Source organism: Schistocerca cancellata, chromosome 3 (assembly GCF_023864275.1).
Source record: "Schistocerca cancellata isolate TAMUIC-IGC-003103 chromosome 3, iqSchCanc2.1, whole genome shotgun sequence".
In the NCBI taxonomy this organism is placed as follows: domain Eukaryota; kingdom Metazoa; phylum Arthropoda; class Insecta; order Orthoptera; family Acrididae; genus Schistocerca; species Schistocerca cancellata.
In genome coordinates, this window is record NC_064628.1 from 238,633,182 (window position 1) to 238,648,835 (window position 15,654).

The window sequence follows — 15,654 nt, forward strand, 5'->3', positions numbered from 1 at the left end:
ACCTTTTCGTTATGTGCTGTATACATCAAATCTTCAGCATCTTCTGGCAGATTCCTGGTAGGTAGGAGACGAAGTACTGGCGGAGATAGAGCTGTGTGGACGGCTCGTGGGTTGTGCTAAGGTAGCACTTGCCCGCGAAAGGCAGAGATCTCGTGTTCGAGTCTTGGTCTGGCACACAGTTTTAATCTGCAAGGAAGTTTCACGTCAGCGCAGAATCCGCTGCAGAGTGAAAATTTCATTCTGGAAAGGTAAATTTGTTTATATCGAACATTAATTTTAGATAATGGTTTTTGATGGTATTTGTTCTGCAGTGTAGCCCTCTACGGAAGCGAAAATTGAGGATTAGGGGATCAGACAAGACGATAATAGAATGTTATGAAATGTGATGCTACACAAGTAGCTTAAGATTTGATGTATACAGCACATAACAGCTTCTGTTTAGTTTGGGAGGTAGGAGATGAGGTGCTGGCGGAAATAGAGCTGTGACGACGGGTCGTCAGGCACGCTTGGGTAGCACTTGCCTGCAAAAGGTAAAGGTCCTGAGTTCGAGTCTTGGTCTGGTCACAATTTTAATCTGCCAGGAAGTATCAGATTTACCTTTGACAGAAACGTTTCTCTTGATGTTGCCTTACTATATGGTGTATCCTACATACATCGGTCATCATCAATTATTTTACAGCCAAAATACAAAACACATATTCTATTTTTACAGTGTCATTTCGTAACATAATTCGCCCGAAATTACCTGAGTGAATTCGACTACATTTCACTACCAGAATTTCATTGCAGCTGATACTCCTTTTACATCATCTTTTCCCGACAGTATAATTTCGGTCAGGTAATCAATCAAGTTAACTGCCTTCACTGACGTACATACGAGGACAGAAGGCCTCGAAGTCTTTTTCTCCCTTAATATTGCAATTACCTTTCGAGATTTCTTTTTTATTTATTTTGTTGCTTGCTCAATTTACACAGCAAATAATTTCACACATCGACTACAAATCCACTTCCTTGTCACGCCCTTCGTCTCTAATAGCTGCAGTCTGGTTTCTGTACGAGCTGTAGATATCTTTCTGTTAGATTTTAATAGAGAAATGAAATGAAATTCTAACTGAAACAAAGAATTTTTTATCCTTCTTTAACGTGGGAAATGAAGAATACAAGTAAATGTATTATGTCCATCATGGATGACGAATTCCAACTGTGATTTAATCTGGCTATCTGTTTAGGTATAAATACGCAGAAAGATTTTTTTGTTGCTTTTTTTTGGGGGGGGGGGGTTTGATACGATTTATTCTACCGTTAATATGTATGTTTTCAAACCACTGTTACAAGAACATTTTTCGTGGACCAAGTGTAACTAAACGCTATGCTGATACTGCTGGCGGAAATGACAGAAATTTAACTGTAGGTGACGAAATGTATATGAAACGGCAAAATTTTTAAGTTTTGGACACTTAAAGGCACTGCATCGTGCTAACCATTAAAAGTCCGTTCCGTGATGTACATTAAGAGTTAATCCATTCAAATATGCGAATATTTAGCTGCACTTGGTTACACTTATTCACAGAAAATATGCATTGGCTTCGATGACAAAGAATGTGAATATGGTGGATATCGCACTTGGCTATTTCATTATGTTTGTCTTGAGATACATTGTATTAGGGAATAAATGTTTAAAAGAACAGATAATAAACTCTTATTTAAATGAAACTTTCTTTTGCAGGCGAGTTCTTACATTGGCAATATGCACGTGATATAGATTAAAAAATGACACAAAAGATAAACAAATAGAGTGAAACATTAACTACATAATTAAAGTGTAAAGGAGTTACAGCTTTCCTTAGTTGTTAAAGAGTTACAGAGTGAAATATTTTCTACGTAATTAAAGAACGAGTGAGTTACAGAATGCCGTATTTGATACATGACTAAGAGAATGTAACTGATGCAGGAGGATGAATGTGGATGAATACGTCTTATTATTGTGTTTTCTGCAGTTTTGTTGACAGGATTTCCTAGATGTTTTGGAAGAAAAAGCTGTGCACTGATTCAGTTGGTTCGTTAATAATATTTTTTCTGTAATTTTGGCTTGTGAAGGTAAATCTTGAACTGTGCAATGAGATCCATCCGTAAACCATTGTCGGTAGTGAGTTGGGGAGAAATATTCTCATTGATATCACCAACGAAGTGTTTCGATGAGCAGTATGTGATGCAAAGCTGGACTTATTTAAGTTTTTGTGCCCAAGGAAATTAATATGTTTTCTGTAGTGGCTTGCAGAGTTTCTCTCCGTTTGTGCTGTACAGAAGGAAGAACATGTTCATCTGAATTTGTATATGCCGGACGTTTGGCACCATTCTGCGGTGGTTTTATTAATGTGAACAATTTTATTCTACAATTTATTGTCAATGTGGAAGGATATTTTTATGTTACATAATTTGAAGAAATTTGCAAGTTTATATGAATTTTTGCCAAAGAATGGAAGACTGGTTAATTTTGGAACTTATTTCTCAGCTTGCAATGATGAAAGTGGTTGCTTAAATTTACTTTGGATTTTTTTGACTAATGTGTTTTTGAGAGAGATGTTATATCGATTACTATGGGCTATAGATTTAAGTTTGTGCATTTCCTTACATGCTTGTACTTGGCAGATGGGGATGTGGCTCATACGGTTTACAGATGACGTGAAGAAAGCGATTTTGTGCAGGTTCGGGTAGCTGAGGTATTGGTAATGGCAAAATCAGTGGTAGCGGCTTTTCTGTATTTGGAAACATGCGCGTTACTGTCATTGCAAATACTCAGATCAAGGAAATTAATCGTTTAGTTGTCTGATGTTCAACTGTAGGCAAGATGTGTGGTTGCATTTTAGTCCTTTCATCTGTTAGGTAATTTAGTTCTTTTGGACCTTGCTTAAATGTCATTCCATTGGTGAACCAGCATAAATCTGTGAAACACTGATTCATTTGTACAGCGTGGTTATAATTAAATTTTCGCAGAATGTACTACATGTTGTCGCAAGCGATGGGCGACGGGCAATATAATTCTGAGTCCTTGGATATATGAAATGTTCCTGCAAGTCTGTCACATAGTTTGTGGATCACTACTAACCTCGTATCACTCTCTGCTAGGCCGTGCTAATACTAATGTCCGCCCGAGGCTGACAGGAGATGAGCTTACATTTTCTTGCAGGGGGCGTTAAGGTTTCGGTCACACCCCGCCATCCGGCCTGCGCTCTGACAGGGCCCACAAAGGTAACGTTTATCGCGTGAAAATCAGTGTGTGGAAAAATTTGTAAGAATTTGCGGATGAGAAATAAAGAGTAAATCATTGAAAGAAACATATTTTAATTTCCACATGAGAGGGTAACATTCGTTAGTTGCGTGCGATGTTTGCGTTACAAGCTACAAACAGTGCTCAGTGCGCTGAGCATCTGCACCCACGACCGCCAGGAACCGCACTTTACACTGCTCTACTGCTGCCCGAGTCATCGTTGGTTGGATGTTGACCGTTGGGTCTTACCCACTCGTCTCGTATACGGTGCCTAAGCGATGCTGCGTTCTAGGGATGCTAGACAACAATTCAAGTACATAACATTAGAGGTTTTATTTCATTAAAGCAGGTTGACAATACTTAACCAGAATGTACTACATGTTGTCGCAAGCGATGGGCGACGGGCAATATAATTCTGAGTCCTTGGATATATGAAATGTTCCTGCTAGTCTGTCACATAGTTTGTGGATCACTACTAACCTCGTATCACTCTCTGCTAGGCCGTGCTAATACTAATGTCCGCCCGAGGCTGACAGGAGATGAGCTTACATTATCTTGCAGGGGGCGTTAAGGTTTCGGTCACACCTCGCCATCCGGCCTGCGCTCTGACAGAAACGTCTCCCAGGAAACGACCAGAAGGGTGCGCGTCCGCCAGACGAAGAAGGCGGCGACTGCTGCGTTGTGGGCGGATCCAACTCCATCGGTAGGGTGAGAGGAGGCGGAGGAGGCGAAGGCTCCGTCTCCATGGGGTCGTCGCGCGGTGTCGAGATGACACCCTCTGGCGGCCGCTGTGGCCGCGCTGTCGTTTGGATCCGCGAATCTTGGGGAAGAGAGACTGAGTGATCATCGTGTACATGACAGAGGCGAAGTCGATTTTGATGGCGGTGCTGCAAGCCATCTGGGACTGATGCAAGCGCCAAGTCGACTGACGATCTCGCCTCCCGCCCACAATGTGCTGCCGCTAAAAACCATGCAAAAGACAATACCATGAGGCACGAAGCTATAATTGCGGCCTTGCTTCGGCGCCCGATGCTGAGGAGGGTGGAGAAGGTGGAGCAGTGTCGGATGGCGACGACCGTGAGCAATTCCGCCGCCGATGGCCGTCTGGTCGGTGCGAAAGATATGAGGCGAGAAACAGTTGCAAGGCTTGATCCCCGGTGTGTGTGGAGCGAATTTTGGCCATCTGCTGCTTGAATGTTCGGACATAACGTTCCTCTTCGCCGTTTGACTGTGGATGGAACGGAGAACTAGTTAGATGCTGTGTGCCTTTGCGTTAACAGAATGGTCCAAATTCATCTGAAGTGAACTGAGGGCCGTAGTCAGACACTATTACTTCAGGTAAACCTTCTAGACAAAAAATCAATGAGCACACCTGAATTGTGCTACTTGACGTAGTCGAGTTCATTGGCACAGCAAAAGTAAACTTGCTGTACCACTCAACCACTATCAACCAACGAGTGTTGCTATATGCTAAAAATTCCCGCAAAGTCTATGCAAACACGATGCCATGGCGATTGCGACTGAGGCCAACAGGAGAATTTTTTTCGCGGATCGGACTCATTTTCCGCACATGCGTGACACTGTGACGTCACCGGTTCTATTTGGGATCCATATCCTGCCAAGTACAGTGTCGACGCGATAACTATTTCGTACGAACAATCCCCCCGTGTCCTTGGTGAAGTAACTGTACCACTTCTGTCTGCAAAGTTTTAGGGATCAACACAGTAGACTATCCACTGTCATTTTGAACGAGAATTACACATACCTGTATAGCGAGACTATTCCGACAAGCGAAGTATCAGCGCACTACAGAGTTCTTTATGCAATGCAAGGAACGAGGTCAAGTTGTGCAAATGTATGTCAGCAAAATGTTCGAATCTGAATCAGCTTCCGTGACCAGGGCAATTTTCTTATAGTTCTGAGGAAGAGATTGAAGCAATTCAGAATCCTGTGCATCGATGTGACAAAAAGACACAGCAGAAGCGTCAAAGTCTGTATCAAGGCCAATCGGAAGAAGTGAAAACGAGTCCAGATTACCATTTTGAGCTGTCGGACGATACACAATCTCATACTGGTACTGAGACAAGAACAAAGCCCATCTTTGCAATTTTTAGGCATTTCGTAAAGGAAGCGGTTTCGTTGGATGAAACTAGGGCAGGAAAGTCTTGTGATCAGTTACTAAGTAGAATTTTCTGCCATACAAATAGTGGTGGAATTTGGTGACACGATGCACAATAGCCAGTGCCTCTTTCTCACTGAGCTTTGGACGACACTTTTGATGCGAAAGTAATAGGGCTGTCTTTATCATCAATTATGTGCGAAAACACTGCACCGATTGCGTAAGAGGAAGCGTCCACTTGCAATTCCACTGGTTTGTCACGATCAAAGTGAACTAAGCATCGATCACTGTGCATTGCATCTTTAAGTTTTTGAAAAGCTACTTGGCCTCATTATTCCTAACAGAGGGGACATTCTTTCGACGCAGGCGATGCAATGGAGCACCGACTTGTGCAGCATTCGGTATTAACCCAATATAAGAGTTCATTTTCCCTAAAAATGACTGCAATTCTGTGATATTGCAAAGAACTGGCAAAATCGTATTGCTAATAAATGCGACTGAAGAGGATGTACCCCTTGACTGTTTACGAGATGACAAAGATGCTGCAACTCAGGTTTTAAAAAAATGACACTTGTCCAGTCTACAGTTATAGTCCTGCATCAGACAACACACGAAACAAAGAAAGTAAATTTGCAATGTATTCTTCAGGTGTACGACCTGCTACGAGAATGTCGTCCAAATACTTTTAACAGTTTTGCACTTGTGCAGTCAGATGTGAAAGTCACTGTTCGCGTATGCGAGCGATACATCGCTGCCAAAGTACATGTTCCGACAACGGGAATGTCTTGTCTATTATAAGCCGTCGGTTGCCTGCTACTTTTAGACAGGTGTGGAGAGCCTAACAGTTCATATGCGCGACGATTGAGCAATGTGACAGAGGCACCTGTGTCCGATTGAAATTTCACACGTGTCCCACAAATAAGTAAATGAACAAAAAGTTTGTTTGACTGACGTATCACTCACGAAATATCATGTTTGATAGCTGCATTCTTGGAATATACTATATTAACGACATGGGCCTTGTGACTAGAGTTTTATGAGTGGGCCGAATTCGTTTGTTTGTTGCGTTGCAAACATACGGATTGCACATGTCCTTTCCTATCACAAGTGTAGCACCGAGTTTGTCGGGAGGGACAGTCTTGACGTTTCGCTATGAATAACGCCTAGGGCAAGACTTTATTCTGTTCGCCCGTGTAGTCACCTGTGTAGTGAACTGCTTACACGGTGTGCAGCGTTGTTCACACTTCTTGGCAAGTGGAAGCCGCCGGTTCGGATTGGGGCGATCGCAAACAAGGGACTCAACCAGACAAATAGCTGGCTGCTCAAATGTGTGAGCCGACAAGGCACTGGAATCGTACTGATGTAGTATTTGCACTACCTGCGGAAATGATGGATTGAACTGTTTCAAAATCTCTGAGTTTGACAACAGCCACATTGTACACAATCGCATCATGCAACATAATATCTGAATATAATGCACCGCAAGCATATTTGAATTAGCATTTCCTTGTCACACCTTACAAATCTGTTGCCCACTCATGGTAAGTTTGTTCTGACCATCTTCTTGCAACTGAAGAACTTATATCTAGCTGCTACCACATTCACTTTTTGGTGATAATAGTGTCAGTGAGTCTACCACTGCGTCAAAAACAAGTTCACTCAGGGTGGCGTTACGAAAGAGTATTTGAATTAATCTGAACACTGCACTTCCTGCGGTGGATATGGAAGTTTCACAGTACCTGGTACATTGTGAATGATGAAATCCGATTCGAACTGGAACAACCACTCGAGACATTCCTCGTCTTGTTCACGAAATTGTTTAAAAGGTTGTATAGCAGCTGCAGTAGGCGTTGCTTGTTCCGTCGGGCGCACAGCGTTGGCCAGTAGCTGCTTCACCCTGTTGAGCAGTTTAGATACTTGCTGCGTCTGTAACTGAGACATCTACAATAGCTGTGTGGTCTCTAATGCTTGCGGCTGCCGCGCCTGAGCAGGGGACGGGACAGGTGGTTGGCGGGGGTGGGGGAGTCATGTTGGAAGGCACAAATGCAACAAACAGACAAAAGTATGTAGAAAGAAATTTTCTGCAACGCCCACCTGAAAACACTGATTAGTAAAAACCACAAGAAACTGTTAAAGCAATATGTGCCCCGGCAAAGTAAAGACAAGAGATAATTAAGGCGCCAGCAGAAAGCGCAAAAAAGTCTGTGGCCGTCGGGCACGGGATTTGGTTGTGACAACTTGTCGCCAGTTGTTGGGTCTTGCCCACTCGTCTCGTATGTGAGATACTGCGTTCTCGGAATGCTAGCCACACAATTCAAGCAAATAACATCAGTAGTATTATTTCAATAAACCAGATTGACAATACTGAACTTGAATGTATTACATGTTGTCGCAAGCTATGGGTGGCAGGCAATATAATTCTGAGTCCTTGGCTGTATGGAATGTTCCTGCAAGTCTATCACGTAGTTTGAGGATTACAACTAACTGTTGTCAGAGCATTCTCTGGTAGGCCGTGCTAGTACTCCGCGATTACTTTCCACCAATGTCCGCCCGAAGCTGGCAGGAGCGGCGCTTATATTCACTTCTTGCAGGTGTCGCTCCTGTCGTGGCGTGGTCCTAATCTGTGCACCATTGGCCGACGTCGTTTCACTGCCTTCTCTGGTCTTGGGTTCCTCGTCTTCATTCCGGCGCTTGTGGTTACGCCAAAACATTGACTATACATGCTTTACCAACAGACTTCCGTTAGTAGACTATATTTATCAATGGTGTTCTGCCATTTACTGTACAGAATTGTATAAACTGTGTTTTCTCCATTTGCAGAGATCTACTTAATAAAAAACTTCCTGCCTGATTAAAACTGTGTGCCGGACCGAGACTCGAACTCATATCAGCGCATAATTCGCTGCAGCGAGAAAATCTCATTCAGTGAACTACTTAATAATTTTCTGAAGACATTATTTACAATTTCCTCAGATGATTGTTGCTCGTTGGATGTGATTACTGTACTTGTATTATCAGCAAAAAGAATCAGCTTAGCATCTTCGTGAACATAGAGTGGCAGTCATCACTATGCATTAAGAACCACAAGGGACCGAAGACTGGACCCTGTGAAGCACCATTCTTTATACCTCCCCAGATAGAGAACTCTGCTGATTTTTGCGGATTATCTGTACTGTTAATTTCTACCTTCTGCATTCTTCCAGTTAAATAAAAATTAAATATGAATTAAACCAATAGTGTAGAAGGTACGGCGCACTTCGAAACAAATTGTCTCTGTGTTTTAGTTTCATTACTTTATATATAATCTGCAGACATAGAAAAAGCATTTGACTACTTAAAATAATATCACATGTTCAAAATTCTCAGAAGAATCTGCTGTGTGCCGAGAAAGTGGATAACGGGAAAGCTCCACGGTGGATAATGCTGAGGAAGCAGTGACTGTTGCATTCTCTGTTCAGAAAAAAACGTGGAAATTACGAAAGCCTAAAGTAAGTAGAAATGCGTCTGTAAAATGATCGATGCGCGAGTTATACAACTTCCACCGTCATACCTCTTGCGTAGAACCCGAGAAAATTCTGGTCGAATCTAAAATCGCTATTAGTGTCAAAAGCGTCTGCCCAGTCACATATTGAATAACTTACATGGCAAAAGGGCGACCTTTGGAAGCCTAAAACTGCACGAGAAGACAGAGACTTCAATACACCACACAAACAATCGAGGATACGTTATTGCGATGGTGTGATGAAAAGTGGCACACCACATAAAACAAGCTAGAAACTGATAACAAAATAAGCCTCCATCAACGTTCTTAAAGAAGGCATTATAGCTCTAGCCAACGGTGCATGTCTACTAATCCCATGCAATGTAATGAAACTATGACGGAGAGAGAATATTGAAAGTTTCGTACACCATCCTTTCTGCACTGTAGAGGTCTATACAGATACAATTAAACTTTCTCTTTTTGCCGTAGGTGTCCAACTTAATAATGGAAAAAAATTGTCGTGTTTGTCTGTAGTACTGGGTAAGAGGACATCGTAATTAGTGTACGAGTAGTATATGTAACATAAGAAATCGGAATGGCAAAGAGAGGATGCAAGAACACGTTACTATATAGGAAATTTATGTAGACGGTAAAACACTACATCGAGTGAATCTACAAAGACGTAAGCGAAAGTCCGGAAAGAGAATTGGGAAAAATGTCAATTCAAGTCTGGAACGACCCTCATGGTAAATACCTTACTGTGAACTGTAAGAATATCGCACGAAAGATGTGTCGTAATCCACTCACTGGTATTGCTACTTGTGACTCAAATATTGGAGGAACAATAAGCCATCAGCGGAAAACAGCGATTCTCTCCTGCTGACATACAAACTGCTTTACGCTACAAGAAAAACTACTTAGTGCCTTCTGAGCTGCACCGTTCAGAACTAAAGCAACCAGAGAATCATTAGAAGAATACGTTCTAACACGTATAGTTTCCTCAGTGAAGGAAACATAGTTCACCAAGTCTACCAAGTCTACAACAATGCCATTGTGCGAGGGTTTCTTTTCTTGTTTATGTCAAAGTAGCTCTCTTCGCCTTATTTTGAAACTCATACCTTAAAATTTTCAAAATTTCAGCTGCCGTAAGTTGTAAATTTGTCATTGGGAACAGTTGAACGTCGTTTTTAGGTCGTTTGTATATTTACAACTACTGACTAGAGTAAATACAGTTCTAGTGATTCATGATTTTGTCATTACTACTAAATTTTTCTACACAAACTGAATACCTTACAACCAATTATTTGAAACGGAGTAATTTGAGTTTAAAACTGAGAAACAACTTTTTCGTCGTTTGAGGGTCCGTTTAAGGATTACTGTTGATAGACTGCGTTTTAAAATAATGGGTTCTCCTGCACGTATTGTCAATTTACATTACAGCTACATTCATACTCGAGCCTGAGATTCAGGACGTGTGGCTAAAGTTTTGAGGACTTGCAATGATATTTAGGGTTATAAAAGTCCGAGTCACAGACTGTTGTGCAGACGTTCCACTATGCAAGAAAGTGAGTGGGGCTATAAACTCACAAATATTTGTACTGAAATGCGTCACTCCTAAACCTCATTGATTACACAATGTGCCGATAAAACCTGAAAGTTCCTTTATTCTGGAGGGTGAAGTTTTAAATATACACTCGGCTATCTTTGTTTGAGATTATCCGGTTTACCCTGACGTTCTGTCCAATGTCTTACAACAGACTGCGCAATTTTCCTGGGCCATCCTTATTCAACTATTTTTGTGCTCCGTCTGCCTAGACGTGCAAAAACTCTTCCACAAATCTCGAGGAAGACGACACGCCGGATTGCAACCTATCATTCTGCCACAATTTTCTGTTTAGCCTTTCCAAAAATACAAAAAAATGTTTGCTGTTCTAAAGACATAATTTCGTCGTGAGATGGCTATTCAGTTTCCATGGAGTTTTAGATGCAGAGCTAGACATTACAATTTTTTCTCTTATCAACTGTTCAATTGCATTACATGATATTAATTCTACATAGTCTGTTAATAGAAAGTTAACGCTTTTCGTCTTTGATTTCCCCTTTTATTGCACCATCACATAGAAGATGGCTTAACTATAGAATGAAGACGACTAGATTCTTGGGCCATTTAAAACGGTTTACCTACAGTTGTGTGTAAGTTGTATTCGTTATAAAATTCTGCTGTACGTTTTTCTCTTTGGTGTATCTCCAAATTATTAACCTCATACTTAAGTGTGGGGTGTCTTATATAAGTGATCTACCAATTTTCTTGAACTCTTCTTTTTAAAACACTAAAGTTGGTTATTACAATAATGTGGTACTGTCGTCTGCGTCTTGGTTCACACTATAGGTACAGGAAATCAAGCATGTAGATTTTCACTGCTTTATTAGTTCTGTGAAAAGAGTTTTTACGTCGGAAAATAACGTTTGAAGTCGTCTACAAACATGATCCCTTATTGACACGAGAAATCAGTACTAGAAAACTTTTAAATCTTAATTACTTCGTGAGTTAAATGTTGTTTACACTCGCAACTTTTCTCTAAACAAAATTTTGTGCTTTGTTGTTACGAAGAAGACAATGTTGAATGTACCGATGACACAAATACAATTTATGGAACTCAAATAAAGATGCAATGACCATTGATTGGGTTCGGACAAGTTCCAACTTGACAAAGTATTGTAATTTCAGGAACCTTATGTTTAAGATAAGGCGAGATGCCGTCGACAGAGATTCGCAGCGTGCGGAATAAGTTCGATATTTTAAAGGCATACTGCCATTATCGAGGTAACTGAGAGTATAGAGATACATCATGTCGGTAAAGAACCCTCCAAGAGTCTCCAAAGTTTAGAGAACTCCAAGTCTGTCGCCTTTTACAGGGAGATCGCCCAAGAAGCAAAATTTTCTGTGGAACTCTGCCAAGTTTGTCGGCCTCGAAGTCTCCTGCATTCTGCAAGGAGATCGCTCAAGAAATGCGACAAATCACCGATACTTTTCTGAAAATTATAGGAGCACTTCTACCAGCATAAGGAACTGATTTCACGGTGTCATAATAACTGAAATATCAGAGAAGAAGCTTCTCTATAGTAATTTCTGATTCACTGCCGTCGAATGAGTGAATCAATAACGTTCGACGTAGAATTGTGGTGTTTTCACTTCAGATGTTTCTAATGTTGGCAGTAACACAAAGTTCAAGGACTAGTGAGTAATGTCATTCATATAATCGTTATAACACACTTTTACCAAAAAAGTAAAACTCTCTTGTTTAAAAACCTGTACTGTTTATCGTGATAGCTAATCGTTAGTATCCGAAGTATTACGTTTGTAAGATGTGTGGGAAACACATAAATACTGTGAATGTAACCGCTTGAGGGTAATCCATTACCGTCAGTTTTTTTGCAGCGTAGGCCAATAGGGAGTCCAGGAACTTGGGGGCTTAGCATCTGCATCATTCCTAGTTTACAAGAAGCGACACTTCCGTTGGTCGTAATTAAAATTAATCTCATCTCGGAAGGTTGCGTAATTTATTCCAGCACGTCGTAGGATATTAAGTACGGCATTAGATTCAGAGCACTGATAGTTTAATGAAACATTATTAATTAGGAGAGGATTTGACCAGCTTTGCGAAGGGTGTAATTAACAAACGATGTCCTATTACAGGAAATTAAAGCATCCCACGCGTAACTGAGACCTCTTTCACTGGAGTCACGCATTAGTATCCATTAATATTACATCTTCTGTTGTGTTACAAGAAATACTTTGCGTTCATTAATTATTGTACGCTATTTAGAGTTCAAAATACACTGCTCCTTATTTGTCCTTTTTCGCAGAATGGTGACTAAATGATGACGCGCAATGTTACTAACGTTATATCGCCATTTGACTTCCAGTACAAGCGTATTGGACAATTTTGCACATGAAATAATGAAGATCAGACAAATGAAGCTTAACACCTATCGCAGTTGATCGATAGTCGACAGATTAAATATAGGGATGTGGTTACTAAACCATGCTTTTTTTTTTTGTAGAGGAGTGGAAGGGTTGGAGGAATGTCATAAATCGTTGACCAACTGGCTCATTCCAGATCGCCATGAAGCCGTCTTCTGTAGAAGAGTCTCCAGCTCGGAGAAACACTTACGTCCACTTCGTTGCACATACGAGTGTTCAAGTTTTCGTCTTCCCCTCCAGTTTTTAATTTTACGGCTACCTCAGGTATGTTTAACACCTCTAATGTCATTTTGTCCTTTCTTACTGTCACTGATTTTGAGGTGTTTCTCTCCTCACCAGTTCTTTAGGAACCTCCTGTTTTCTTGTAAGTACTTTTCAACATCTTGCTACGATCTCAAAAGCTTCAAAGCCCTTCTTTTCTGGTTCCCCACAGCCCATGATACACTACAAGAAAAAGTTGTGCACCAACCTAACACTCTCAGCTGCTAGGGTTTCAGACGCTAAATTAGACGCTCACCTCTAAATATATTTCCATTTTATTCTAAAAACTTCCATGAACAGTTTTAAATGCATAAAAAATATGTGACAACGAAAACATCATGTAATATTCCAGGAGACCTCCTGAAGATGGCTTCCTAAAAAGACATATTGCGCCTTGATGCATAAATAGAATGAAAATTAATGTGCTGCTTACAAATGTCTTTATTCTTGTAAAGTATTATTAGGAATGTCTTCTTTGCCTGTGCTGGCCTGTATTATATTTACTTCTTGCACTGTCTGTCAAAAAAAAAAAAAAAAAAAGGTTCAAATGGCTCTGAGCACTATGGGACTTAACAGCGGAGGTCATCAGTCCCCTAGAACTTAGAACTACTTAAACCTAACTAACCTAAGGACATCACACACATCCATGCCCGAGGCAGGATTCTAACCTGTGACCGTAGCGGTTGCGCAGTTCCCTGTCTGTCAAATATTATGATTCCAAGGTAGCAAATTCCTTCATTTCATCTACCTAGTAACCCCCAATTTTAATGTTACTATACCATGTGCGCGCAACATCCTTGACGTTTAGTTATCGATAGTATCTGCCCTGTGTAAGCCTCTGCCCTACTGCTGGTAAGTCATAGGATGGCGGCCCTCTAGAGGGCGCGTCAGCATTGGCAGACGGGTATATAAGGGCGTGCACAGTAAGCAGAGGGCCTCCCTTCTCCCTCCCCCCCCCCCCCCACGAGTCCTTTTGTATTCCCCTCCTCTGCCTACCCCACTCCCTGTCGCGTCTGCCCAGCGCCCCCCACCCCTCTTATGGGTCCTCATCCTCCATCAGCTCCTTTCCCGGCTCCCCCCCCCCCTTCGCTTTTACTCTCCTTTCCCCCCTTTTTTACTTTCCCATAATCTGTCCAGTTTCCCCCCACCTGCTCTCGGCTGTGGTATGCCACATTTGCGTACTTTTTAGTGCAGTGTTCCAGTGACTGTTCAGTGTTGTTCGTCTTTCTCGTGTTGCGAACAGAAACCATGCTGTCGCTAGGTGTGAATTTTATGTCTTTTGCGAACAGAAACCAGATTGTCGCCGTGTTTTTTAATTGTCTATTGTTTTACCTGTCTGCTTCGTATGTATTTTATTAGCGTCATCATCCCTCTGTTCTTTGTTTTAAGTTCCACGATTTCTTTTCACCATGTTACTCTGTATGTCTCCGATTTTATCGCCTGTTTTTATTATTTATTCTCTTCATCTTTCTAACAAAGCCTGTAGGCTGAAGAGCGGCATACTAAGCTGCTGCCAGCCCGCCCCCTTCGGGGGGAATTGAAATTCAATAAAGGCAAAAAAAAAAAAAAAAAAAAGCAGCGGGGAGGGTCTTGCTGGCAGCAGTGTGAGGAGTTGAGGAGCCGGTGTTACGTGGGACGTGCGAGCACGCCATTTCGAGAGAGGACGTGGCGCGTATGTGAGCACGTAACACTGCAGGTCTTACATGTGCCAGCAGCCGTCTGCGGCGAGGAGTCTCTGCGTTTAAATACATGCAAGCTGTCGATAGCACACACACTCGGCTTCGTTGTTTGAGTACGCAAGGCCGCACTTGCTGTTAAAGTTTTCTGCAAGCTACTTGTTTGGTATATACCTGTTTAGTGTTTGCTAAAACTGGTTTTATTTATTGGTGGTGTTGTGTATTTCAGTACAATAGGGTTTCATTCTCCGTTTGTGTGTGTGTGTCTGCGGTTTGGGGGGGGGGGGTTATTTTACGGGACACATTAGCCGTTATTTAACACCTTCTTTACTGAATCAAGAGTGAACCTGGAAAGGTTATATGCTTCAGTTGGTCATGAGCATTTCGACACATCATTACTGGTGATTTAAATTTCTTGTACATATTTGTAAAATGGATCTGCACTGATGTCCAAAATTATACGAACAAACCGCTACTTCCACTTCCTGTGTCTAATTGACTATCTAATCAACAACTATAGTCCACATGCCCGTACGAACGTGTTCTGTGCGGAAAGTGGAATTCCGGTCAACGGATAACCATGACAACGTTGACGTCTGGGAAGCTTTGAAACGAATTAGTGTTTACCAAATCCACAATCGCTGCGTACACAGTCACAGACGGTGCAGTATGGTACAGAGAAGGTACCTACCAGACTCTACGCCGTGGAGGGACATTGAAAGAAAGGAAGCAAGACATCAAAAACTGAATCGGTCCGATGGCTTAATGTGAATCGTTCTGTCGCTTCTAGGACGTGGCGACGGTTTATAGAGACCGAAATTGTATCCCAGACCAGGGCAGGGCCGACCACGTGTGACTTCAGAA